Here is a 27,621-nt window from a genome sequence, read left to right on the forward strand (position 1 = left end):
ATATTTGGATGTATTTGACTTGATCATGGTCTATTATCATTTTTATATAGCACCAGCCATGATTTGTTAATGTTTATTTATTTTTAGTTTTTCTTAAGTTTTTATTTATGTATTTCTTTTCTTTCTTTCTTTTTTAATTTATTTAATTTTTTTGGAGAAGTTTTTGCTATAGGACGTGCATTCGCCAGAAAGACAGAGAGAGACAGAGAGACAGAAAGTGAGAAATCACCCCCTGGGGGGATGGCCACGCCACAATCCCTTCTCCTTCATTCTCTTCTCAGGATCTTAGGCACGCACGCACACACGCCTGGTATGAATTTAAGCCACCAGGTCCAGGACTCAAACCACAGTCAGCTACATGGGAGTTCAGTGACATAGCCATTACACTAACTGGTGGTTCCTTATTTATGTATTTCTTCATAAGTCAGAGACAGAGAGAGAGAGCACCTCCGAGTCCTGAGGCCCTGACCAAATCTCAGTCTCCCCAACCTAGACTATGGGCATGCAGTGCCAGGCACACTCGGATGTGAACCTGGAACCTCCCCACGAGGTCAACCTCATGGAGCGTTTCCATTTACTGCTGCACCACCAGCTGATCCTCCTCGGTATTGCTTCTTTTGGTAAGGATTTTTGTGTCTTTTTATTAAAGAAATATGGCCTGAGTTTTATTTTACTTATATGATTTTGTTGTAACAGTAATGGTGCCCCATAAAATGTGTTGAGAAGCACATTTCAATTTTTCTGGAAAAAAAATTGAGTATTCTTTAAGTATTTGCTATAATTCACCAATTAAGCTGCATATGATTAAAGTTTCCTTTGTGGGAAGACATTAATTATAAATTAACTTTGTTTAATATATAGAGAGCTTTCGTAATATGGACGAGTTTATCAGCATACAAAGATTCTTAACGACCCTTTATGATCCTTGTAGCATTGCTGGGATTCTTGGTGCAATGCCCTCTTCTTCCTTTCTAATATTGGCAAATTGGTAAATTGTGTTTTTTGTCTTTCCTTCCTGTATTTTTGCCAGAGGGTGCATGTATTCTCCAGAGAGAGAACGGCAAAGACAGAGAGAACTGCCCCCCATGGGTGTGTGGACACACCACAGTCGCTTTCCTCTATCCCATCAGGGTTTCCTGCATGCAGGCGCGTATGCCTGGCCTATTTTGCAAGCTGTGGGGCAGGGTGGGGACTGTGACTGACCATGTGGAATACAGTCTTCACACAGCATTGTGCCACCTAGTCTTCCTGCCTCCTTCCTTGATCAGTTTATGTAAGAGTGCTGTTGACCTTACTGTTCTTTTCAAAAAAATCACCTTTCGCTTTTGTTGATTTTATTGTTTGTTCATTTTGCTTATGTATTTAAGCTATGCATTATTTCCTTCCTTATACTTACATTGCTTAATTCACTCTCCCGTTTCTAGCTTCTTAATGTTTAACCTTGGATTATTAATTTTAGACTTGCCTCCTTTCTTAATTGAACCATTTGAAACTGTAAATTTTCCTCTGAACAACACTTTGGCAGCATCTCATAAATTTTGTTTTTATATTTTTTAGAGAGTTTTTTTTGCTATAGGGTACATGTGGTTGCTGGAGAGACAGAGCAAGACAGAGAGATAGAAGGAGAGAGATTATCCCCCAGTTAGGATGGCCATACTGCAATCCCTTCTCTTCCGCTCTCCTCTCAGGACTTTGGACACACATGCACGTGCACCTGGCATGAGTGTCGGGCTACTGGTCTGGAACTTGAATTGCAGTCGCCTGCATGGGAGGTCAGCTGCTGGCCCCTTGTCTTTATATTAAAAGCAGGATTTGTATCATATTGTTGGGTTTTTGGAAAGCCATGACATATTTTTTTTTCTGTTTTTCTATGCAAAAATGCATCCTGACTTTTCTGACGGCCCAATAGAAATGACTTCGAACTCATCATTTAAAAATTATTTTCAGTGGCCAACGGGTGGCATGGTTGTTAAGACATGAGATCCAACATAGCTGACTTGATGGTTCAAGTCCCAGACCTGGTAGCTTAGAAAGGACATCTGGGGAGTGTGCATGCTTGCCCCAAATCCCTGGAAGATAATGGAGGATGAAGGATGGTGGTGTGGCCATCCTTCCTCAGGAGTGACTTCTCACTGTCTCCCTCCTTCACGCTCTAGCAAGTGCACATGCCCTATAGCAAAAGCTATGAAAATAGTTATTTTCTCTTGTCTTAATTTAGCATTAATTCAATACTAAATGAAACTAGACATTACAAATGATTTATTTGTTCCATGGGTTATTTTAAATATTATAATGAAACATATGACTATTTTTCAGACTTTTTAAGATAATTATCTAATTTTATTTATCTTTTTTTAAAATTTTCTGTAGGGCACAAGTGCAAGAGAAAGAGAAAGAGAAAGTGAGAAAGCAACTGCCAAATCTGGGACTCAAACTACAGCTCGCCAATGCCTTAACCACCATGCCAGTTAATGCCCCAGATATTTTTAATTGATGTCTAATATAACTTCATCATGCATTATGGTCAGACTCTGTATGATTGAATTGTTATTAAAAAATTTTTGAGAGGTGTTTGCTATAGAGTGTGTGCATTTGCCAGAAAGACAGAGAGAGACAGAGAGACAGAAAGCAAGAAATCACCCCCCAGGGAGAACGGCCACACTGCAATCCCTTCTCTTCCATTCTCCTCTCGGGATCTTGGGCACGCATGCACATGCACCCGGCGTGAGTTTAAGCCACCAGGTCTGGAACTTGAACTGCAGTCGACTACATAGTAGCCCAGTGATTCTCCACACGCGGTGTGTCTTTTTTTTTTTTTTTTTTTTTTTTTTTTTTTTTTTTTTTTTTTTTTTTTTAGTTTTTGCTATACGGTATGTATTTTTGCCAAAGAGAAGCAGACAGACAGAAGGTTAGGGGCCAGCACGTGGCATAGTGGTTATGGTGCTAGACTCCTATGTGGTTGTCTGTGGTTCAAGTTCTGGACCTGGCAGCTTGAAACTCGTATCAGGCATGTGTGCATGCATGACCAGAATCCTGAGAGGAGAGTGAAGGAGAAGGGATTGCATGGCCGTCCTCCCTGGTGGTGGAGCAGGGGCTGATTTCTCACTTTCTCTTTCTATCTCTTTGCCTCTCTCTGTGTCACTGCTGAGTGCAAGTGTCCTATAATAAAAAAATCTCTAACTAGAAAAATAGGATGGTAAGAAGACAATCCAGGAAGGGTCGCACAACGCCATCCCTTCTCTTCTATTCTTCTCCTCTCGGGATTTTAGAATACACATTCATGGGCCTGCATGATTTTTAAGCCCCTAGGTCTGGGATTTGAACCACACAGTAGGCCATGTGAGACCAGGGTCTTAACCTCCGTGCCACCTACTGGCCCTGTATAATTTAATTTTTAAAAAACGTGCTGAGACTTTTTTTTGTTTGTTTATTTAAGGATTCGCTATAGGGCATGTGCTCTTGCAGGAGAAAAAATAGAGAAAGACATTGAGAGGGAGAAATCCCCCCCAGGGGGTGTTGCCAGGCCAAAATCCCTTCTCCTGCATTCTCGTTTCTGGAATTTGGGGCACACATACACACATATCTGTCACAATTTTCAAGCTGCCAGTCTCAAGATTAAGAAAGAGGTAGGCCATGTGGGAATCCACCCCCTTAACTATGACCCCTGCCGGCCCGGCGTTGAGACATTTTTTGATGTAGCATATGGACAATGTGTGTGACGCTTGAAAACGATATGCTTTCTAAACTTTGAAGTCTTTTATAACTAATTAGGTCAAGTTGGTTGATGGTCTTTTTCAGTTATTTTATATCCTCAGTGATGTGCTTTCTACTTTTAAAATCAATTTTAAGAGAAAATTATTAAAATCTACAACTATAACTATTGATTTTTTAAAAAAGAGATAAGGCTTTAGTTCTTTTGGTTTTATTGTGTCTTTTAAAACTCGATCATTAAATACACTTTAAGATTCTCATAGCTCCTTAAAAAAATGGCTCTTTGATCATTATCATTTCTTCTCTTTACCCTTAGTAGCACTCCTTGTCTTTAAGTCTGCATTGTAGGATATTACTCTCACCATCCTAGGTTTCTCACAACTAGTGCTTTCAGGTATATCTTTCTCAGCATGTTACTGTTCACCTAGTTATTTCTATTTGACATGGCTGCATGAAATCAGCACACAGTTAGGGCTATTTTGTTTGCTCGCCATGTATGCTCGCCAGAAAGGGACTCAGAGAGAAGACAGAAACAGCACCCCTAAAGAAGGACAGTGAGCTGCAGTCCCCTCTGCTCCATTTCTCCATTCTGGCCAGACTCTGAGCATGTGTGTGTTCATACCCAACTTTTTTTTCAACCTTTTGGACACGGGATTCCCACTGTGGAATCAGCCACATAGGATCCAGATTCCTTAATCATTTGGCCAAAGAGCTGGCCCAGAGTTTGTTTTTCGGATTTTTTTTTCTCTAATTTCTACCTATTAATTGTGATGTTGAAGCCCACTTACATGTAAGTGTTGCTATGACTAGGCAGAAGTTACCGGGTTGCTCTGTGTCTATCACCTGCCCCGTCATGTCTCATTTCACTACTGGACCACAGCCCTGTGATCTCTGCGGCCATAGTCTGAAACCAATTTTATGTATTTTGTCCAGTTTTGTATGTCACGGTTTATGTTTTTATGGACAAAGAGAAAATCCAATTTCCAATATACATCATAATCAAAATCAGAGTGCTTTTCTATTTGCTTCAGAATTGAGTACAAACTCATAGACATTTCCAGTAACTAACAGGCACTCCATAATCCTTGGGCTCTTGGCCCAGAAAGTGTGTACTCTCCATGCTGAGTTCACATTGCTATAGGCTGATATGGAAAGAAACTTGGACGAGAGACCATCTCTAGAGAAAGGGTCCCGAGGAAAAACTGGGTCAGAGCCACAGGGCATGCTCCTAGCAGTCCTAGTACCAGATCGCCCATCTGAAAAATGGTCTATCGTGAGAGAGAGGTAGCCATTTAGCCTCTCAGAAATAAACAGAAAATTCAAATCTAGAGAGAACATTCCATAGTGAGTCATGTGCAAAGGTTAAGTAGAAGAGACTAGAGACATCCCACGAGCTACAAATATGAAAAGGAGCAAACGAGGTTTGGTTGTGTTAATATTTTCCATAGGATACTCTGAATATTGCTTGTGTCATAATCTTTTTATCAGTGCAAGAGCAAGAGAGCCTGGCATGGAAGCAAAGGCTGATGGAGCTTAGTGCTCCTTAACAACTTATTAAAAATGAACAACCTGAGTCCCATCTGTGTCCTAGAATAGGAAAAGGTATTACCATTTGTCAGAAAATATAGCAATTGTTTCACATGGACTATCCCATGCAATTTCTATAGTAATACTGTAAGGTTGTACTTATTTAAAGCACCATTTATTAGATTAAAAACCCGAGGCTTAGATAAGGACCTTCTCTTTTTCAAATTTACTTAAATAGCACCTGGGAGAACAGGTGAATCTCATGCACATTAAATGTTAGAATAACTGATATGGATGTAATGTAATAGAAGTGACCTCAAGGTGATTAAGGGGTAGCAACTGCAAAGGTGGATGAGTATGGGCGAAGATCATAAGGGAAGTGCGTTCAGAAAAGCAGCTGAGTGGGCTGTTAGAAACAGGTTTTTCTGGGACCAGCAGATAGCTTAATTGTTACGTCACCTGCTCAGTACACGCACCCCACAGCAAAAATCTTTCTAAAAGAAAAAATAATAGAAGTGTTTTGGTTTTTTTTTCCCTCTTTGGCTTATCACAGATCACTGTTTGTTGGCAGATCAAATAGTGTAGGTTGATAGGTGTGTATCCAGATCAGATACAAACAAGTTGCAAATAGGGGTATCTGTTTAGCAACTCCACAATGTAGCACACGTTTCTGAGACTTAGAGTCTTTTCTGTAAAATAAAATAGTTCTTTACAGGATATTTTTAATAATGAAATTACATTTAAAGTACTGACAGTCAAAAATGGTCCGCACACATGCATCGTTTGGGAGACGCGCTGCAAACCTGTGAGGTGTCTTCAGAAAGTCTATGGAAAATGGATATCAGGAGAAAACTGTGCATACATTCCAAAATTGTTTCACCAGCATAAACTTCTACTTTGATGTAAGTTTACCACAAACTTTTGAAGTCTCCTCATATGTGACACTACGGCATCACCGGCTGTGATAAGTAGAAAGGCATCCAGCTAGCCCAATGGGCCTCTGCCCAGGAAAAGTGGGAAGCCCTAGTCAAGGGCAGGAACAGTCAGGACTCAGGTCAGAGCTTGTAGCAACAAGGCCAGCCCCGTGGCCTCACGGTTGAGGGGGTTAGATTCCACACGACTGGAGACTTGAAGAGCATGCTGGATGCACGTGTGTACATGCCCCAATCCCGACGAGATGGAGAAATGGGAAAGAAGAGATTGCGATGTAACCATACCCTACTGAAGATCTGCTTTCGCTCTTTCGCTGTCTCCCATTTGAATAAAAATAAAAAAGAAATACATCGAGAATATGATTTCAGGCAAGATTTTGACATAAAAGCAACTGCTATGTGAGATATCTGACTTAGATATTCAATGCCAAAACCAAGAAATGCAATTAGTACTGAAAAACCACATAACAGACGATTCAAGGACTTTTATCAGTGTGCGAGAGCCTGGCATGGAAGCGAAGGCTGATTGAGCTTAGTGTTCCTTAACAACATGCTCTGGAGGCAGAAATCTTGTCAAGAGTGTTGGGGAGTGATTTAGTCAGAGCTCCTGTTGTGACATTACACCCGTACTTACTGACTCTGATAGCAGACACCTCACTCACACTGCTGTTTCTGTGGGTCAGCAATCTAGGAGGGGCTGAGCTGGTTCTGGCTTAGGGTCTCTTAGGAGCTTGCATAGAGCTGTTGGTTGGAACTTTGGTGAACTGCACTGTTGGCAGGACTCACGTTACCCTGGCTATTGGCTGGGGGGCGCCCCCCCTCTCCTGCAGAGCGTGTGTTTGTGTGACAGAGTCAGGAGCTTCCTCCAAATCAAGTGATACACAAAGACAGGGTAATGCCCCACTGCTCTTTTATTTTTTTAATCAAGCTTCTGCATCACTACCATCACTTCTGCCTTATCTCATATTACTTAGAAGAGGACTGAGGTGTAAGTCATGCTGGGTAAAGTCTCTTCACAATCTGAATGATGTATAGCGATTTAATGTATGAATAATAATAACAAAGAAATAAATAATTTTTTTAAAAAAAAGAAAAGAAAGTTAAAAAAAAAAAAAAGAAGGGAATCACCAAGTTTATCCCACATTCACAGTCATTCAGCAAGGCAGATTTACACAATGACATTAACTTCTGGGGGTAGAGGCCAGTAGGGATCATCTTGGAGGGTGATATCCCAGGAACTGTGGTGTTAGCATTTAGGATCCGTTGAGTTTGTTGTTGTTGTGTGCTTATTTATTTCCTCCATGAAGGAAATCAAGAGAGAAAAAACATGCCTGATTGGGCCCTAATACCCTGACCCACCTCCTGTCTTCAATAAAACCCAGATCTAGGCAAGCATGTGCCCAGTGTTCTCAAAGAAGCCTCTGGACTTGAATGAGAAAGTTTACCATGTGGGATTGCCTCGCGGACCCTCATGTTTCTCAGCTGCACCATCTTCTGGCCGCCCCCTGCTGTGTTCTCCTTGGTGAAGGGACCACCTGGAGCTACAGGAATGCTGGGATACTGATAAAAGGAGGAGGTCTAGTTGGTGTAAGTTCTATTTTGCTATTTTACTTTAACTCAGTTGTCATTATCTGCACATAGGAATTCCAACCCCTGAATTAATATTTATAGTTGAAAAGCTATCCATCTTATAATTTCATGTAAATAATATTTTAAATTCTTTTAAAAAGGGAAAGTGCGTTGTTTAAAAAAAAAAGGAAAGAAGTAAAAGTCCTCTACAATCATCTCACCCAGAGACAACCACGATTAATATTTCGATGAACCTTTCAGACATTTCTAATCCGTATAAACACATATGTACAACTATACATTATATAATTTTACAGAAATTTACTATTATGTTGCACCTGCTCCTCAACAACCGCTTTTTCCTTGATAATGTGCCGAGTTATTTCCCATGTCAATAAATATAGCTCTACACTATCAATTTTAGTGACTGCAGTATGTCCCATTGTATGGGTGCTCTATAATTTCCTCCACTAGTCACTTATTATTTGATGTTAAGGTTGTTTCTATTTGTGGTTTTAGAGAAACCAAATGTGCAGCTGTGGAGAGTCCCAGCTTAACCCAAACCTGAAATAGAGAGCATTCATGATCTTTCTTTTATTCCTTTTTCTAAACCTTTTATAATTTTAGTGAAAATGTCAGTGTTTTGCATGTTATTTGGTGAGGGGTGTGTGTGTGTGTGCTGTGTGTGTTGTGTGAGATGAGGCTGCTTTGTGTGAGATGAGAGTGCTTTAGACAAGATTCTGGTGTGTCACAACCCTCCTGCCCTCCAAGTAGCTGGGATAATGTGCTACCAGGTCAGCTTTTAAGGTAGGCTTGAAATCAAACCCTGGCCTCCCATGTGGCTAGTGCGTATGACCTCTGATGGGCCTACAGTTCTTTGTAAAAAGTTATGCATTCTTTTTAAGGATCTCAAGAGGTTGAAAGATGCAAAGAAATGTCTGACTTGGGAAGGCTTTTATGTTTTGGGTGAAGTTAACCTTATTCATATTATAAGAGCATCCGTAGCTCACTCTCTTTCAAGTCTCTCATCTGAACATGACACACTGAAGACACAGAGAGACATAGTCAAAGTCATTGGTAAGATTAGCCCCAAAGAGAAAGTTTTGGTTTAAAAACATACTGCATGAGTATCAGGCTCCAGAATCCTGGCTGTATGTCCCCTGCCTCATGCTCATTTAACTTTTCCCATAAATGGAGAAGGAAGCTATCCTTAGATCACATTACAAGGCTGAGCACATAACTTATCAACCAAATAAGAGTTTGGAGAGCAGAAGATGTTATTAACAATTATGTGGGGAAAGTGGCATAAGCTAAAACTCTCTCAGGGACACTGGGACCTGCAGTGAACCCCAATCTGTCGGTTGAGGAAACTGAGATACAGATTGCTGAAGGGACTTGTCTGCATCTGCAATTAGCAAGTTAGTTGGAAATCAAAATCAGAACTCTCCCGTTCTAGATCTGTCATTGTGTTGTGGATTTCCAGTTTCTCAGAAATCTTCCTGAGTTTGTTCTCTATTTCTCCTTAGTAAGTAGGATGTCATGGATACAACTTTTTATTCGTTGGGATTGCTTATTCAATATATATCCCCATATTATTAATGGATTTATTCCTCCCCAGATTCAACAAAAAATATTCATGTGCCTTAATGTGCATCTGGGTGTCTTAATGTGCATCTTCTTGTCATTCTCAGACAACTTAGGAAATTGCAGAGGTGAGTTCATAGGTCCACTACTAGAGAGAATGTTGGCCAAGATTCTGTGTCTATACCCTACAAGTTTAATGCTTTGTGAAAAAGAAAAAAAAAAAGAGAGATTTGCCCTTTTATGTCTCCAAGAGGAGGAGATGCTTTTGAATGCAATTCTTCTCCATGCTTCTGCCTTTAGTTTTCACTGCGTGTGTTTGTTTGCTTATTTGGTTGGTTGGCTGGTTTTAGTTGGTGATTGAGTTTTGACGTCAGAAACTTTGGCTGTATCACCTATGACTTTGCTCCCAGAACCCCCCTCTGTCCATTTCTTTTTGTCCATAACTCCCTGTGTTTACATGTTTTATTGGTCACAAAGCTTACATCAAAATAGGGTGATAGCCTAGGACCCACCAGCAGTGTGGCCAGGTGGAAATGGCAGTGTGTTTACTGACCCCCAAAAGGCTAGGGTCTTTTATACTAGTAAAAAGATACAATATGTAAGTTGTTCTTAAAGTGTGTGCATTGGACAAAGATAACACAGGAGAGTCATTGAGATAAAGGAAGGAACGGGATTGGTTAAAGTTCAGCAGAAAAATTTGGGGAGCTATTTATGGCCACTGATTTGTAGTCTGTTCTGTAGGATGCAGGCTCAGCCCAAAGGGACTAAACCTGGAAGAATGTGGAGAAAGAACATGTTAGAAAGTCAGCCACACAGTTAATAGGGAGTAACTGCCAATGATAAGTAGGCTGGTCAGACTCCTTTTCTTCCTCATAGTTCTCTGGCCTTCATTTTTAAAATTTTGTATAACTATCCTTTTCTAGGTAAAGTTTATCTTCTCATTGTTGCCATTCCTACCTGGTTGTGCTGCTGGTGACTCCCTAAATCTCAATGTCTGATGCTTATTAGATGCTGTCTTCGTAAAACCATTAATTCCCTTTTCTTCTTATAGCTTGTTTTTTCTATTTCTTTCTTCTTTTCTTTCTTTCTTTCTTCATTTATCTTTCTTTCTTCTTTTCTTTCTTTCTCTCTTTCTCTTTCTTCTTTTCTTTCTTTTTTTCTTTATTCATTTCTCTTTCTTGTTTTCTCTTTCTTTCTTCTTTCTTTCCTTCTTTCTTTCTCTTTCTTCCTTTCTTTCTTTCTCTCTTCCTTCCTTCCTTCCTTTCTTCTTTTCTTCCTTTCTTCCTTTCTCTTTCTTTCTTTCTCTCTTTCTTCCTTTCTTTCTCTCTTTCTTTCTTTTCCTCTCTCTCTCTCTGTCTTTCTTTCTTTCTTTTTCTTTCATCTTTCTTTTACTTGATATCGTCTGCTTTCTCCATTGAGGATAGCTTACCAGTCTTCTGAGCTTATCTGTGATTAATTCTATAGCCTGTCCTTAACACTTAGGTTCTAGGTTGTTTCTTCTACTCTGTAACCTTTGCTTCACACTTAGTATTCCTAGAAGTGGGAAAAGGGAAGAAATCCTCAGTTTCTGTTGGCATAGTTCTATTTCTTTCTCTCAGTGACATCTTTCCTCTCTGTGACTAGTAAGGGAATTGTTACTGGGCTTCTTCATGTTAGCTAGGCACCAGACCTCCAACGAGCCAAGACTGCTTTTCTACTCCTAGCTGCAGTAGCTTTAGCTGCCTATGACCTCTTATTTTATATCTACTATGTTATATAGTGCTGATTCTGCTGGAGTATAAATACGACCTCTAGCATCCCCCAAAATGCTTAGATGTGAGGTTATGGCTACGAATCTTCAAAATTGATGGAGTATTTAATTTTAAAGAAGCTTCAAATAATGGCTATAAATTATATGTACTTCTATAATGCCATAGCCCATGACTCGGAATTCTTTTTGATGACTTTTTGCCACTATTTCTTAATAAAATTACTTATTTGGCTCCCAAATCCTGTGCTTGGTTACATGACAATGGCTTATTAAAAAAAATAATAATTTGCAAAATTGCTATACCCGAATGCTTGGAGCCACACACACTCTGCAGTGAATAATGATTGAGTGCTGACATTGTAAAAAATCTGTGTCTTTTCCCAGAAAACTTGCTATAAAAAATAAAAATAAAACAACAACAATTAAGATATAAAACAGAGCCAAGAATGAGGGCAAATCTTGGAGCCCTAAGGTTATTTTGGTTTTTGTTTTTTTCTCCTTTATTTAATTTTTCTTTTCATACTCTCTCTTAGGAGCCTTGTCTCCCCAGGAGAAAAAGCTCTCATTGTTATAAGATTACTAAAAGATTTGCAGAAGAAATGGGCTCTTTTGTTTTTACTCTTTATTCATCTTTCCCTGTGCCAAAGCAAATATATTTGCATTCTGAAATCAGCCGCATCAGTCAACTGTGCTTTCCATAGGCTCATCTCCGAAAATGCGTGAATCTTTTGGAGGCTTTGATGGTTAAATAGAAAAGTCCAAGCTCTCTTCTTTTATCCCACTTGGAATACTTTAGAAATTATGTTGCTGGAATTAATGCCTACTGGTTAGTCTCTTCTGGCTTGTTGGCATTGTGTCAATTTCATCAGTGGTTTTATTTGTCGAAGTGTGCACCTTCTACATTACTTTCATATGGAAAGAGCCTCTGAACTTTTTTCACATTTATTTAGAGCTCCCATTTGAAATATTTCAGACTTAGACTCACAATACTTCTGTGATACAGGTAGGAAAGATAGCTGTATTTTTCAAATAATGAAGCATGTATTACTGGGGCTAGCAATTTACTCCAGGTCATAAAGCACCTAGCAAAATCAGGACTTGAACTCTGACTTTGAAATTGATTATTTGGTAATCTTTTCACCATATCCCTTTAGCATCAGTTACATAAGGAGATTATTCATGGTCATCCCTTCACTAAAATCTCTTCTTTGACTCTGCTTTTTCCTCAAGCTACTATTTGATTTCTATCCTTTTCTTTATGTAAATATTCTCAGAAGTCTTGTTTAGTAGGAGATTATGCCAGGGAAAATTAGCAGTGAAAACAACATAGTTTTTGAACCTCCTGGAATCTAGCTTTCTCAATCAGCAAATATCAGTAAGACAAAGAGAGTTGGGAACCAGGTGGTGGTGCAGCAGTAAAACCTGAATTTGGAGAGGCTAACCCACACTGGGGAGGGTGTCAGTGTGCATCCAGAGACCTCTGGAGTAAGCCTTGCATGAGTGCAGCCAGGGTCCAGGCTGACTGAAGCTCAGGGTGGACTAAGGTGTTGAGACCCCACAGGGGGTGCTGTATCTCTGTCTTTCTGTTATGAAATACATAATTAGGGACCAGCAGTTAGCGTAATGGCTATGTCACTGGACTCCCATGCAGTCAACCACGGTTCACGTCCTGGACCTGGTGGCTTAAAACTCACGCCGGGCACACGTGCGTGCGTGCCCAAGATCCCAAGAGGAGAATGGAGAAGAAGGGATTGCGGCATGGCCATCCCTCCTGGGGGGTGATTTCTCACTTTCTGTCTCTCTGTCTCTCTCTCTGTCTATCTGGCGAGCGCACACGCCCTATGGCAAAAACCTCTCCAAAACGAACAAACAAAAAAAGAAATACATAATTAAACTTAAAAAAAAATAAATAAAGAGAGCAACTAGGCTACCAAAACAAAGCATGATGGACAATTCCTACAGTAAAATGAGGTAATTAAGTATCTCCAGAACCACCTCCCCAAATATAAGCAAGGGGGAAACAAATCACCAAAAACTGTGATTCACGTGATAGCAGCATCTGCACATTAGAGGGAGGAAAAATCTTAAAACTATTTCAGCAGCAGATAGAATACATTCTTCTTTGTTTTGATTATTTCTCCCATGACTGAGAGAGACAAGGAGACAGAGAGACAGCATCCCCAACATGGTCTTGAGGCCCTGAGCCACTCCTGGCCACAGTCCTGGACCTTGGGCCAGTGTGTACCCTGTGCACCCAGGGAGGTCTCACATGCAGCTGGAATCTTCCCATGAAGGTCAGCCTCACAGAGCATTGCCCTTTACCACTGCAGCTCCATAATACTATGCATTCATCATGCAGCTCAGTGACGGGTCTCTCAGTGAGTTTGATCAACTCTTTCCATAATGTATACATCTATCAAAACACCACATTGTAGCTCACAAATATGCACAATTTATATTTGTCAATTAAAAGTAAATAAATTCAAAAATAATTTTTAAAAAGCAGAGGGAATAAAATGGAGCATCTGAAGACACAAAAGCAGGAGTGCTATAAAACTTCCCCAGGTACCATTAACATTTGCATTCATCATAGAGAAGATGGTGAGGTAGATATTTACATAGTCGACGTGTGTCATGCAGGGTTCTCAGGATCAGCACTCAAGGAAGGGTGTAAGCAGAAGAGCACTGGGCAGGGAGAGCTGAGCAGTGATTCATCTGTGAAGATGCTGCCCAGATCTTCGTGGGAGTTTGGAAGCTGGAGTGTATTTTCAGAGAGGGCCCAAGACTGGGCAAGGCTGTCTAGTTATCGTTCTACTTCCACACTAACAGGGCAAGGATGGACTAGTCCTATGGCTGTACAACTGGGGGATGTGGCAGTCTCCACAGTGAGGCTAACAGTGCATGAGCATAATGGCCAGACCCCCAGCAGCTGGGAGAATAAATCTTCCGTTTCTGAGGGCATTAGACATTACTTCGTGAGTCCCCAAAGGTACTCATGGGAGTGTGAGAATGGAAACCCAAACTGGGAGTGGATTCTAACTTAAGCGTGAATGTGAGAATCACAGTGAGGTGCTAGGATAGCCTGAGACCTATGAACTCTCTTACACAAACGGAAACTTTGTTCTAGTGCAAAGTACATACTAAGAAATGACTACAGAACAGGCAAAATAGTGACAAAGAACAGAGAATATTTTAAAAAGTTACAAGTAATTATCAAAAGGGTTAAATCCATTTTCATAACAAAACAAAAACAATAATAATAACAAAAGAGGAAGCTCTAGAATAGTGAACCTTAAAAACTATCCTACTCTACCACCTTTCTTCTAAAAGTAGTAAGGATAAGAAGTTAGAAGAAAACTCAGTTCATGGAAAAAAGAGGAACAGAATAGAATTCTATATAAAATACGTGTAAGAAAAAATAGTATAAAGAACACAAAAGTCTATACAATGAACTTCTGCCATAAGCCATGTACGTATATGAAACAAAAAACAAAAAACTGCAAACTATAATAAATTGAGAAAATAATAAGCTATGAAAGAAATCATAAATCAAAAGTTAAAAAAACAGTTTATTACAGATGTAATTTGAGGGAAAAAGATTTGAAAAGAGAAATGATAAGCCTGTGACCTCATAGTTAAGAGAGCTAGCTCCCACAAGGCCAATCACAGTTCGAATCCCAGCCCTGGAGACTTAGAAAATACACTGGGCACATCTGCCTGCATGCCCAGAATTCTGATGGGATGGAAAATGCTGGAGTGTGGCATGACCAGACCCCATCGCTGGGAGCTTTCTGTTTCTCTCTCCTTTTCTCTCTTTCTGTGCCTCCATTTCTCTCTCTGTTCTGACTTGAAAATCATACCAGACAAATGTGCATGTGTGTATACCCAAAATTTTAAAAGGAGAATGGAGGAGAAAGAATTTGGGCATGTTCATCCTCCCCCTGCCCCGGAAGTGATTTCTTACTTTCCCTCTCTGTCTCTCTCTCCGCCATCTCTCTCAGGTGAGTCCACCTGACCTATAGCAAAAACTAAAATAAATCATTAATTAAATATCTCATTGAAAATCCACAGAGAGATTATGAAATAATTAAACTTTGTATATAACTCATGCAAAGTTATATAAACAGAGATTCTTAGTCAAAGTATTTACATGAAAATAATTACATGTGTGGACTTTTAAAAGAAAAAAAAATAAGTATCTGTAACTAAAAGATAAAAGTATCTGACTCAAGAGACTACTATGGTATATGAAAAAACTGAATTAAAGTACAAATTTATTTGGGTGTAAGAACATTTAAAAACCATGTATAGTTGTTTTGTAAAGCACATTTTTTTGAACTTTTTGAAGGCCCCCTCAAATTTGCTAGACTATGAAATAATAATGTTTCATGTTAATAAAGACATCGAAGGCCTAGATACTACATCCCCATGAAATTTTTCACATCATTTAGTCTCCAGGGAGGTAACAGCTAACACAGAAACAAAAATCTTGGTTTGGAGAACAGAAAAGGAAAATGGAAAGTCAAAGCAAATATGGATTCTAGACTACGTGCAGTTTTGATCAATAGAATAAAATCATACTTCTTATTTTAAAATGCCTTGGATCTTGTTTCAGAGGGAAGAGATTTGTCAGTAGCTTGAACGCTATGAACACAGAATAGTGCTCGGCCATTGCTGTTAAGACACTCGGGCACAGAAGGAGGTCAAATTAGTCCCTCTGCAATACCGTTCCCATGAATCTTCCTCCCTTTGTCCTTCTAAACATTTGAAGAGTTCACTTTGCATGCCATCCAAATAAATCAATACCTTTGTCCTTCTAAACATTTGAAGAGTTCGCTTTGCATGCCATCCAAATAAATCAATACATATCCAATTCATTATCAATTTATTATTTTATCATTTTCATAAATTATCAATTTATTATTTTTTCTCCAAATAATTTGGCTTCTGTGCAATGTTTTCACAACCAGCCAAACTGGTTTGATTTATTATCCCGAAACACATGTTAATTCCACCACTTATTTATTTATTTATTTATGTTGCTTACATTTATTTTTAGTATCTATGAAGTGTAAGGCATTGGTTAAGTGCTGGGCATTTTTTTGGTGATTTTATCAATACATATTTAATGCTCCTTCCCTGTGCCCTCGTTTATTTCTACTTAGAGAAACATGTACCTCTCCCCAGACCCAGAATGAATTTCATTCTGGTTCCATCATTCTCCACTTAACTTCATGTAAAATTATCTTGTGCCTGTGTATCTACAGAAATTCCTGACTGAACAATTCCATTACAGAGAGATCTTATATTGAATTGGGGTATCTTTGAAATACAGAATTATAGATATTATGGTTTGTAATGGAATCCGGTGGATATGAAAATATTTTCCCTCTGATTTAATCCACTAAATCTCTGACGGCAATCATTAATCTTTTATATCAGTGCTGCTAGAGATGAAGAGCTTGCTGCTTTTTAAATGAATCAAATTCATCCTTGGAACAATCGGCTATCAGAATTATCCTCTACTTACAAGAATAGACCTTCCTAACTCCTTATGACTTCTACACATTGGCCCCAAGTTCTGGTGTTTGGAGGGAAAACCAAGTTGAGAAGTTACAAGATCTTCTGTTTATACCATTCAGTATCCACATACTCTCTGGAAACTATTATTTTTCATCAAGAGAAATTTCTTATGTCAGTATTAGTCTTCCAATTGAGACTTAATTGAAAAGAGAACTAGGTTTTCTGTGCCTAAGACAATTGGTAGATTTACTGACCATGGCAGTGATTTCAGGACTGGACAAAACACTTTTGTCAGCCAGTCCAGATGAGAATTTTCTCTTTATTGTCTGGATTTTATTAATTAATTTTATCCTTTTAATTAACAAGTAAAAATTGCATATTGTCATACTGTGTATAGCAAAATGTTCTGAAGTATGTATGCACTATATAGAATTTCCAATTCTGAAGTTATTTTTATTTGAGCTCCATAGCAAGTAGACTTACATTTCTTTTAATTTTTTAATTCCTATTTTCCAGATGGCTTCAGTGGAAACTCTATCAAATGTTTAAGGAATAAATACTACTACTGCAACTCTCTCAAGAAAAAAAAGAAAAGAAAGAAAAGTTAACAATTTCCAACTCAATCGATAAGGTCAACATTACTCAAAAAATAAATAAATAAATAAATTTGAGACAAAAAAACCCAGGAAAGTGATAAATGTATGTGTTAACTTCTAAGAAATGCTCAGAGAGCTGAGAAAGCATTATTTTTAAGGTATCTGTGAGGTTATTTCTGGAGGAGATTAGGTTTGCATCAGTAGACTGAGTAAAGAAGATCTGCTCTCACCAATGTATGGGCACATCCAATCTTTTGGGGGCCCAAATAGAACAAAGAAGTAGGAGAAGGTTGAATTTGCTTTTTTCTTGAGCTGAAATACCCACCATTTTATGACATCAGAGCTCCCAGTTCTCTGGCCTTCAGGCTTCAGACTTATGGCAGTGCTTTCCCTCCTTCACGCTTCAGCCTTATGGCAGTTCTTTCCCTTCTCAAGGGTTCTCGATCCTCAGCATTGGACCGAATTACAGAAACTAGGATTTTCTGGTTCTCCAGCTTGCAGAGAGCATATTGTGAGAGTTCTTTCAGCCAACATAAGCCAATTTTCATAATAAATATCTTTATATCTCTCTATATATACGTATATCCTATTGATTCTCATAGAAAATTTATATAATTTTATGTTGCCTCACATCTACATATTTTGGAAGTAAGTTTAACTTTCTATACTAGTAGCAGAATTTAGCTACCCTTGATACAATTTTTAATTCAACTTCTCCCACCGGCTCCTCAGTGTTATCAATCCAGACAGTCACCTTCTACCTCTGCCGTCTGGTGACCACTTCCCTACGCACAACTAGGTACAACCTGCTTGAATAGCTCTGCTGACCCCTAAACCCTGCATGGGTGTCTCCCTTCTCAGATACACTGCAGTAACTGCCTCTCCATCACGGCGTGACTTCCTGGAACCTGTGACTGATGACATCAAACTCATCAGCTACAACTGCCCATGGGAAACCTGGTTGGGTATTGCCCTGGAGCCCAGTAAAGAGTTCACACCACAAATTAGTGTCTCTCTCTTTCTCCCTCTCTGTCTGTGTTTCCTGATCACTGGGTGGCCTCTGGTGTACCATGTGTCCCTAGGACATACAAATGATAAACCTAATTTCCACCTTGCCTCTCTTTGAGTCACTTAAGGGATTCTCTGCATTTTAAAATTCCTAAATTAGGCTGGCCACAGTGAGTTGGCAACACAATGCTGCACTATGTTGAGGTCACATGAGGAGATCCTGGGTCATGGCCCAACTGCTGGGAGGACAGGGTGGGTCACAGTGTGCAGACCCTGTTGAGGACACCTGTCTCTCTGTCACTCTGCTTTATTGCTATCTCCCTCTACCTTACTCTCTTTCAGGCAAAAATAAACAAACCTTTTAATAAAAGACATCCTAAATCAAAATAGTCTATTTCTCTAGAGAATCCTAATACAGATCATTATCACTCATAATACAGGTGTAAAAATGTTCAACAAAATGTTATGAAATCAAATTCAGCAATGTAAAATATATAGTACATAAGAATAGACTATTACAACCAAGGTAGTTTTACCCAGACATGCAATCAATGTAATTTCTCACATTAATAGAAAAAATAAGAAAAACAGTGTGATTATCTTAGGAAAACATTTATAGACTAAATAAGAAAAACAGTGTGATTATCTTAGGAAACGAAGACAAAACTTTTCATAACATAGAGTCAAGCTCCATACTGCAGCAGTTACGTGCTTCACAGAGGAAGTCAGGTCCCAGGTGCTGGCCAGGGTTCCAGTCATAGCCCTGATGGCTTGAGAAACACCCCAGGAGCACAGGCATGACCAGGCTCATGATGGTATGGAGAGGTAGAGGAAAAGGGATTGTGGCATGACCAGGCCTATTGGCGAGAGCTAGCTCTCTCTCAATCTCTTTCTCAAACCCTGAGGCAAAAATAAATAAAAAAAAGATAACAAATAAGTAAATTTAAAAAAAAATCTTTGTGGGCCAGCCCATGGCGTGATGGTTGAGGAGGCTGGCTGACATGATCATTCCCTATGGGAAATGCTTTCTTACTTTCTCTCTCTCTTTATCCGTCTCGCTGGTAAACATAGGTGCCTTCTGGCAAAATAATTTTAAAATCTGTAAAGTTATATATGTATTTATGTTAAAAACTTCCATCACACTGGATATAAATGCAATCCTTTTCAGTGTTATAAAGAGCACCTACAAAAATCCTCCACTAACATTGAACCTTTAATTTTTTGCTAAATAGCGTGTGAACCCATCAAAGAGAGATAGCGCAGCAGTGAGGGAGGGAGAGGAGAGAGCACTCTCCACGGGGAGTGGCCATGCAGTGATCCCTCCTCCTCCATCTCCCCATCCTTCCCTAGGGGACACACATACACCTGGGCTTGGCACTTTCTTAGGCCGGGAGTGGAACTGTGCAGTAAGCCATGTGGGGTCCAACTTCTTTAACCATCATGCCCGGAACTGGCCCACATCATTCTGAACAGTGAAACACTTACTGCTTTTTCCTTAAAATTGAAAGGAAGCAAAGATGTTTGCTTCCTTAGCTCCTATTCGACATCCTACTGGTTTTCCTTTCAAATGTAATAGATGAAGAAAAGAAAATAAATGCCACACCAATTGCAAAGAAATAAACTAACTTATTTCTCTTTGTAGATAAAGTGAATGTCCATGTAGAAAATCCCAAAGAATCTACAAAGAGCTCTTGGATATAATAAATGATTTCAGCAAAGTCATAAAATACAAGACCAATATAGAAAAATCAATGATATTTCTGTATACCAGCAAAGAGCAAGTGGAAATTAATCAAACAATACTATTGCAAAGAACATCAAAGCATTTGTGATGATTAGGTAAAAATTTATCAAAATATTTGAAAGAGTTTTATACTAATAAGTACAAATGTGGATGAAAGTGACCAAAGCAAATCTAAGTTACGAGAGGAACAGACCACGATCATGGTTTGGAACACTCAGTGTTACTCAGATAGCAAAGCTACGCGAGTTTATCTTCAGATTCAACACGATACGAAATTAAAGTCCCACAGATCATTTTTAATTTACTAATTAATTAAAAAATTATATGGAAAATAAATATCAGTCAGACAATTCTGATACAGAATAAAGTTGGAGGTCTCAGACTAACTCATTGAAAAACCTACTATGAAGCTAGAGCACTCAAGAGTATGTGGTAGTGGTTAAAGCAAGGGCTGACCAACTTTTTATTTATACTAGAGAGCAAATACTATCGCTTCGTGGGCTGTGGGCTCTCCGTCACAGAGGCTCAGTTTGATCGTTTTAGTGTGAAAGTGACCAAAACAATACACAAACAAATGAGCATGGAAGTATTCCAATAAAACTTGATAAAAAACAGTATTTGAATTTTATAAATTGTCGGGTGTCATCATTTTTTCTTTGCGAATTAAAAATGTAAAAAGCATTCTTAATTTATAAAAAGAGGCAATAGGCCCATTTCTTGACCTCTGCATTAAATAATGTACATATGATCCATGCAATTGAAATAGATCTATTTGTATATGGTCAATTTATTTTCAACAAACGTTAGCGTGTTCTGTGGAGAATAGGAAAAAAAAATGTGTATTAGAAGGAAAAAAAAAAAAAAAACAGGCAGTCTAACTATAACTCACACCACAAAGAAAAGCTAGCAAAAAACATCATCATAGATATAAACAAGTAACTAAAAACTTTAAAACTTTTAGAAGATAACATAGGAGAAAAACCTATAGGAAGTAGATTATTTTTATTTAATTTAATTTACTTTTTTTACGTTTGCTATAGGGCCGGGTGTGTACCCAGGCTGCAGCCCTGCACTGGAGTGAGAGTGCTCTGTGTGGGGTCCCCTCTCCTGTACGGCTGCAGCTCAGGAGGTTGGTGCTCTGGGAGACCAGGGATTCTCTCTGGAAAAGCTACAGAAAGATTTAGTGAAGTAAAGGTATTACTGGAAAAGGCCGCTAGGAAAAGAGTACATAATGCCCTTACAGCTGAAAAATCCAAGGTTGAGACAGAAATCAAGAACAAGGTGCATCAGAAATCACAGAAAACACCAGAACTTCTTGACAATGAAAAGTCAGCTGCTGCGGTTGCTCCTGTTACAACAGGACATACAGTGAAAATCAGGCATTATGGATGGGATCAGGCAGGTAAGGTGAAAATCGACATGACCTTAACTGGAGTTCATCGAGCTCCTACTGAGAACATGCAGGTGCATTTCACAGAGAGGTCATTTGATCTTTTGGTCAAGAACCTAAATGGCAAGAGTTACTCCATAATTGTGAACAATCTTTTGAAACCCATCTCTGTTGAAGGCAGTTCAAAAAAGTTAAGACCGATACAATTCTCATATTATGTAGAAAGAAAACAGAAAACACACGATGGGACTACCTGACCCAGGTTGAAAAAGAGTGCAAAGAGAAAGAAAAGCCTTCATACGACACTGAAACAGATCCTAGTGAGGGACTGATGAATGTTCTAAAGAAAATTTATGGAGGTGGAGATGATGATATGAAGCGAACCATTAATAAAGCCTGGGTGGAATCAAGAGAGAAGCAAGCCAAAGGAGAACCAGAATTTTGAGACTTAAAGTCCTTTCAAGAACTGTGCAAATTCTGATGTTTTTAATAAGGGAATGCCGGTGAGCAACACATAGAAATTGACAGATAACTACTTACACAGTCTTCTACATAAAGACAGTGAATTCTCCGTGTCCTACTGGAAAATTTATTTAAATAAAGTATAATTACTAAACACTTCCTCCAAAGATGGTTTCATTAACACTCTAACCATTTAGTTCAAGAAAGGATTATTATTGCATTATTTGAAATAATGAAAATGCTATGTATTTTTGTTCTGCTAAGAGTTAGAAAACAAAAATATGTGTTTACCTTTAAGTTAGTGACATCAATTCTAGTGTAAGAACAAGAGAGTGTAAAACTTGAATTGTTGCATAGAATATAAGTTTGTACTTGGAAGTTGATTTCTTCCTTTCTTTACTTTCTTTTTTTTTTTTTCTTTGAGAGGTTTTTGCTATAGGACGGATGTGCTCACCAGAAAGTCAGAGAGAGACAGACGGAAAACGAGAAATCACCCCCCCACCAGGGGGGATAGCCACACCGCAATTGCTTCTCTTCCATTCTCCTCTAGGGATCTTGGGCACACACACACACACACACACGCCTGGTGTGAGTTTTAAGCCACCGGATCCAGGACTCGAACTGCAGTCGACTACATGGGAGTCCAGCAACGTAGCCATTACACTAACTGCTGGTCCCGGAGGGAGTTGATTTCTTACTACCAGCTGCAATGCATTGCCATGTGCCAGTAATTCAGTTACAAATGATCCTGAGTATTTAAATATTTATGTTTATGCACCTGTAGAACTGAAACTAAATAGAAACTGGACAAGAATAGACAAGCATTTTTATTTATACCAGTTAGAAAGTTTTGCCATGGATCAGAGGGCTTATAAAAATAATAACCGCAAAGCTAAAATAATTGACTTGAAGGGGACCAGCAGTTAGTGTAATGGCTATGTCACTGGACTCCCATGTAGTCGACTGCAGTTCAAGTCCTGGACCCGGTGACTTAAACTCATGCTGGGCACATATGCGTGCATGCCCAGGATCCCGAGAGGAGAATGGAGGAGAAGGGATTGTGGTGTGGCCATCCCCTCCTGTAGGGTGATTTCTCACTTTCTCTCTGTCACTCTCTGTCTTTCTGGAGAGCACACACTCCCTATAGCAAAATCCTCTCAAAATAATAATAATAATAATTGACTTGAAAATCCATACATTCCTATATTCAATAAACTTAGATTTTCTAATTAAAAAAAAATCACTATATAGGGCATGTCCACTCACCAGACAGAGAGAGAGAGAGAGAGAGAAAGCAAGCCGCCAGGTTTGGGACTCAAACTGCAGTCTGCCATGTAGGAGTCCAGTGCCTTAGCCGTCCTGCCACCTGCTGGTCCCTGAAGTTAATTTTAATAATTAAAATAATTGTGCTGGCAAAAATATGGAACAATCTGAATTCTTTTTTTTTTTTTTGTAGAGGTTTTTACTATAGGGCACATGCGCTTGCCAGACAGACAGAGAGAGACAGAGGGACAGAAAGCGAGAAATCACCCCCCAGGGGGGATGGCCACGCCACAATCCCTTCTCCTCCATTCTCCTCTCGGGATCTTGAGCATGCAAGCACACACGCCCGGTGTGAGTTTTAAGCCACCTGGTCCGGGACACAAACCACGGTCGACTACGTGGGAGTCCAGCAACATAGCCATTATGCTAACTGCTGGTCCCCGGAACAATCCGAATTCTGATTCATGGATAGCAGGCATAAAATATGGTAGATCAATTTCAGAAAACAGTTCGGTAGTTTCTTTTAAAAAAATTTGATTTTATTCATCATCATTGTTATTTTTTTAATTTGGCCAGAGGGAGAGAAAGTGAGAAAGCAAGTCACCAGGTCTGGGACTCAATCCGTGGTTGGTCATGTGTGAGTCCAGAACATCCCAACCACCACACCACCTGCCTGCCCCAGAAAACAGTTTGGTAGTTTCTTAAACATACACTTAGAATATGACCCAATAATCCTACTCCAAAGTATCTACCCAGGATATGTGAAAATATTCACATACATTCAAACATAGACAAAAAAACCTGGATGCTACTCTTTATTCATAATTGTCCCAAACCAGAAACAACCGAAAGGCCCGTCACCTGGAGCACAGACACACAGACTGTGATAGCCCACACAGTGGGATAGGGTTTAGCAACATCCAGGAAATGTGCAGCAGACGGATGCATTGTCAATGCCCTGAATTGAACAGGAGCCGGATTAAAGGTGACAGTACTGGCGACCCTCTATGCCATCCCACAGGCACAAAAGGCAAGGCACAAAATGCACTCAGCACTTCCTGCTAGAGACGTGAGGAGATGAAGAGCATGATTCCAAAAACCCACATGGGAGCGTTTACGGAAATGCCTTACATGCTTATTGTGCTTGATTTTACATGAATGTTTGTGTCTGTTTAATTTTATATGAGGAAATACCAAAAAAGGGTGCGTTTTACCCTGCCTTCAAATTAGTGAAATAAATCTTGGTATGGAAAGAAAAAGAGAAAGACATGCACCAGGTCTAATCCCACTATCGGCCTATTATTTCGGACTAAAGATGTGACAACACAGGTATATTAGGGATGAGTGAGAAGGGGAGAAAACGAGAAGGAGAATGGAGGGGACAGTGTCTTGGAAGTCCAATAGTTGAGCTAGGTCACCGCGTTAAGCTGCTGGCAGACCACATAAGGACAGAGCTGAATGTGCACTGCTGGACCTAGTAGTAGGGAGGCCATTGGGTAAGGACAGATAAGAATACTTTTATGATCTAGTGAGGTAACAGTGGGTTCTAGAACAAAAGAGAACTAAATTTTAAATTTTTTTAAGAAGAGTTTTACTTTGCACAGACTCAGTGAAATGAGGCCGTAGCCAGAAAGCCTGCAAAATCCAAGATTTGTCCTGTTTTTTGATGATAATACCACATGCTTAGATGTTGATGTGAATGATCTCAGAAAGAGCAAAAGCAGTGTTGATGCAGGGCAGGAAAAAATTTCTGAAGCTGTAAACTGGAGTAAATTAGAGAAGATAGGATCCAGGGCGTGATGTCGCTAGAAGAATCTGAAAAAAGATCCAGATCAGGTGAAGTGAGACCCCCCGACGTAAGGCTGGTTTCTGTTCAAATGGCTTGTCTAGTTCAGAACGGGGGTCCATCTGGGGTGATGCCAGCCGTGAAGTGGTACGGAATGTCAAGAAAGGGTCAGTGATGAGATCTAGATTGGAGATTGCAGTCAGCCACAAAAGTGATATTTACACAAAACTTGAAAGGTAAATCAAGAAACCCAAGGGGTAGGGAAAATATATGTAAACGGATTGGGCAGATGGGCTCAGAAAGGCAGGCAAGGGGCTGACTCCAACATGAAAATAACTGTCCCATCTCTGGATTTGGACAAATGATCAATTCCAAATCCCACCGAGCCAAAGCTCTTACTACAATGCCAGATTTTGCCAAGATCGACCCAGAAATCCAGGGGCCCTGGGCCTGCTGCTTGAAGGTTAAATGTACTGTAGCTAATGAAATGGTGGCTGGTAGCAGAGTTAAGAAAAATATTTCTGATTTGGTTCTATTTGTTTTGATGGGTATTTAAAATACGTGCAAAGTTTAAGTGGATTGATTTTGAATATGCCAGAGAGTTGAGGAGGCTGGCAAGCACATAAACTATGGAACCAGAACAAATAAATCCTTTTGAATCCAGTATTAAGCCATTCTTATTTTTCCCATGCTGCCGTCAAGATTTTTTCCCCTTTCTGAACAATTCACTGGAATGGTGAAACTTATTGAGGAAAAATGTTTGCTTCACTAAACAAAAGTTCTTCACTCTAAGTTTGACTTTTCAGAAAGACTCACACAGTAGTTCCCCCATAGCCATGACTGCACTTTCTGTAGTTCCAGTTACCCACAGTCAACCATGATTCACAAATATTACATGGAAATGAACGACTTGAATTTTATTTAATACATCACTTTGAGAAACATAAAGAAATTTTTTTGAGAGGTTTTTGCTATAGGACATGTGCGCTTGCCAGAGAGACAGAGAGACAGAAAGTAAGAAATCACCCCCTGGGGGGGATGGCCACACTGCAATCCCTTCTCCTCCATTGTCCTCTTGGGATCTTGGGCACATACGTACAGGTGTCCGGCATAAGTTTAAGCCACCAAATTCAGGACTCGAATCCTGGTCAACTACATGGGAGTCCAACAACATAGTCATTACGCCAACTCCTGATTCCAAGAAGCATAAAGAAATCTTGAACCATCCTGTTCTTTCTTAGTCAGAACTTGAATCTTCTCTTTGTCCAGTATATCCATGCTGTATATTGCACTTGCTTGCAAAGTCACTTAAGAGCCAGATCCATTATCTAATGTAAAAAAACAGTATACATATGATTCAGTACTATCCCCAAAGTCAGGTACCCACTGGGCATCTTGAAAAGTATCCCCCTGGATAAAGGAGGTCCACTGACCTGTGCTTCCTCATAAGTTGTGAAGTACTTCCAGGCATCTACTTTACATTATCCTCACAACAACAAAAATTTCCCTCATGCTGCAAATGCCATCTTAAGACTAGAGAGATTAATTGGCTTAGAAACACTCAGCTAAGGACAGAGCCAGAGCACAAATCCAGGCATTCCAAATGCAAGCATAAAAATTGTTCTGTTCCTTCAGCTGAGCACATCCTTGGCACTCATCACAATCTTACACAGTGCATGCAGAACATTGGCATTACCAGGCCTTTTCCCAGAGACTAAGGAACATGTGTGGTCCCCTCCTAGACCATCATAAAAATTCTACTCATCAAATAGGTTCACTCAGTTCTGCCTCAAGGCAAACCAAGTCATTTCGGACCTCTATCAGGGATTACGCTACAGCTAACACAGATCCTCCAGGAAGCCGGGCAAGGGAAACAAGAAGCATGATCTCTGTACATGCTCTACCCTGTCCTGCTACCTGGTCTTCGCTCAGTTAGGCCACTGCTCTGAACCTGAGCTCTCTTAATTCCAAGAAATTGTGCTAACCTAGAATTGCTGTAAAAATTACAATGCAGCATGTTCAGCAAATGCTGTTTCTTTTGACAATCCAAAATAAAGCTTTAGAAGTTAAATGTTGTTAAAAACAAAAAAAAAAGTATGTATATATATATATATATATATGTGTGTGTGTGTGTGTGTGTGTATCTACACACACCATAAATGTATTTTTGCCATCTCTATATTATATATAGAGATATAGATGTAGATATAGATATAGAATATACATGGTAAAAATAATCACAATTGAAAAGTCACAAACAGAAGGGATGTGGTAAAAATCAAACACAAGCTCTGTAATTCTTCAGCTTTAAGATTTTTTGGCTTAAAATTCTATTTTAATTCTGTCACAAAATTAGCAACCCATTGAAAATATTCTTAAATAACTCACATTCAGAGTTATTAAAGCACATTGAAGAGTTTCACACTCAGGCACAGACGACACGCGTGCGCACACACACCCCTGCAGGTTGTGCATTTTAGCAGACCTAAATGTAAACTTCTGGAACCCAAAATAAACTCCAACTTGGCTATATCTAAAATTAACTCCAGTATATAACCATCTGCAAGAGAGAACGGTGAGAAAGTCTGTTCCAAGGATAATGATAGTGACTCAAATCTAGCTTGGAAGAGGCCTTCGGAGGGAGACAGAAGCTGGTGGGTAATATGGGGTGATGTCTGACATAGAAAGCTGGGGTGTCACTCCAGCAGAAGCTCATTAATTTCCTTTGCCCCAAAGCCTGAACCTAATCCTTGTCTCTCTAGCACGCAGCTTTACC

At 39.5% G+C, this 27,621-nt stretch overlaps 1 pseudogene; it reads left to right on the top strand.

Moving 5' to 3' along the window:
* The first annotated feature begins 13,589 nt into the window (after positions 1-13,589).
* LOC102486189 (calcyclin-binding protein pseudogene) lies at positions 13,590-21,798 on the top strand (annotated as a pseudogene).
* Positions 21,799-27,621: the final 5,823 nt, after the last annotated feature.

The sequence above is a fragment of the Tupaia chinensis genome, unplaced genomic scaffold (assembly GCF_000334495.1).
Source record: "Tupaia chinensis unplaced genomic scaffold, TupChi_1.0 Scaffold145561_1, whole genome shotgun sequence".
NCBI lineage: Eukaryota > Metazoa > Chordata > Mammalia > Scandentia > Tupaiidae > Tupaia > Tupaia belangeri.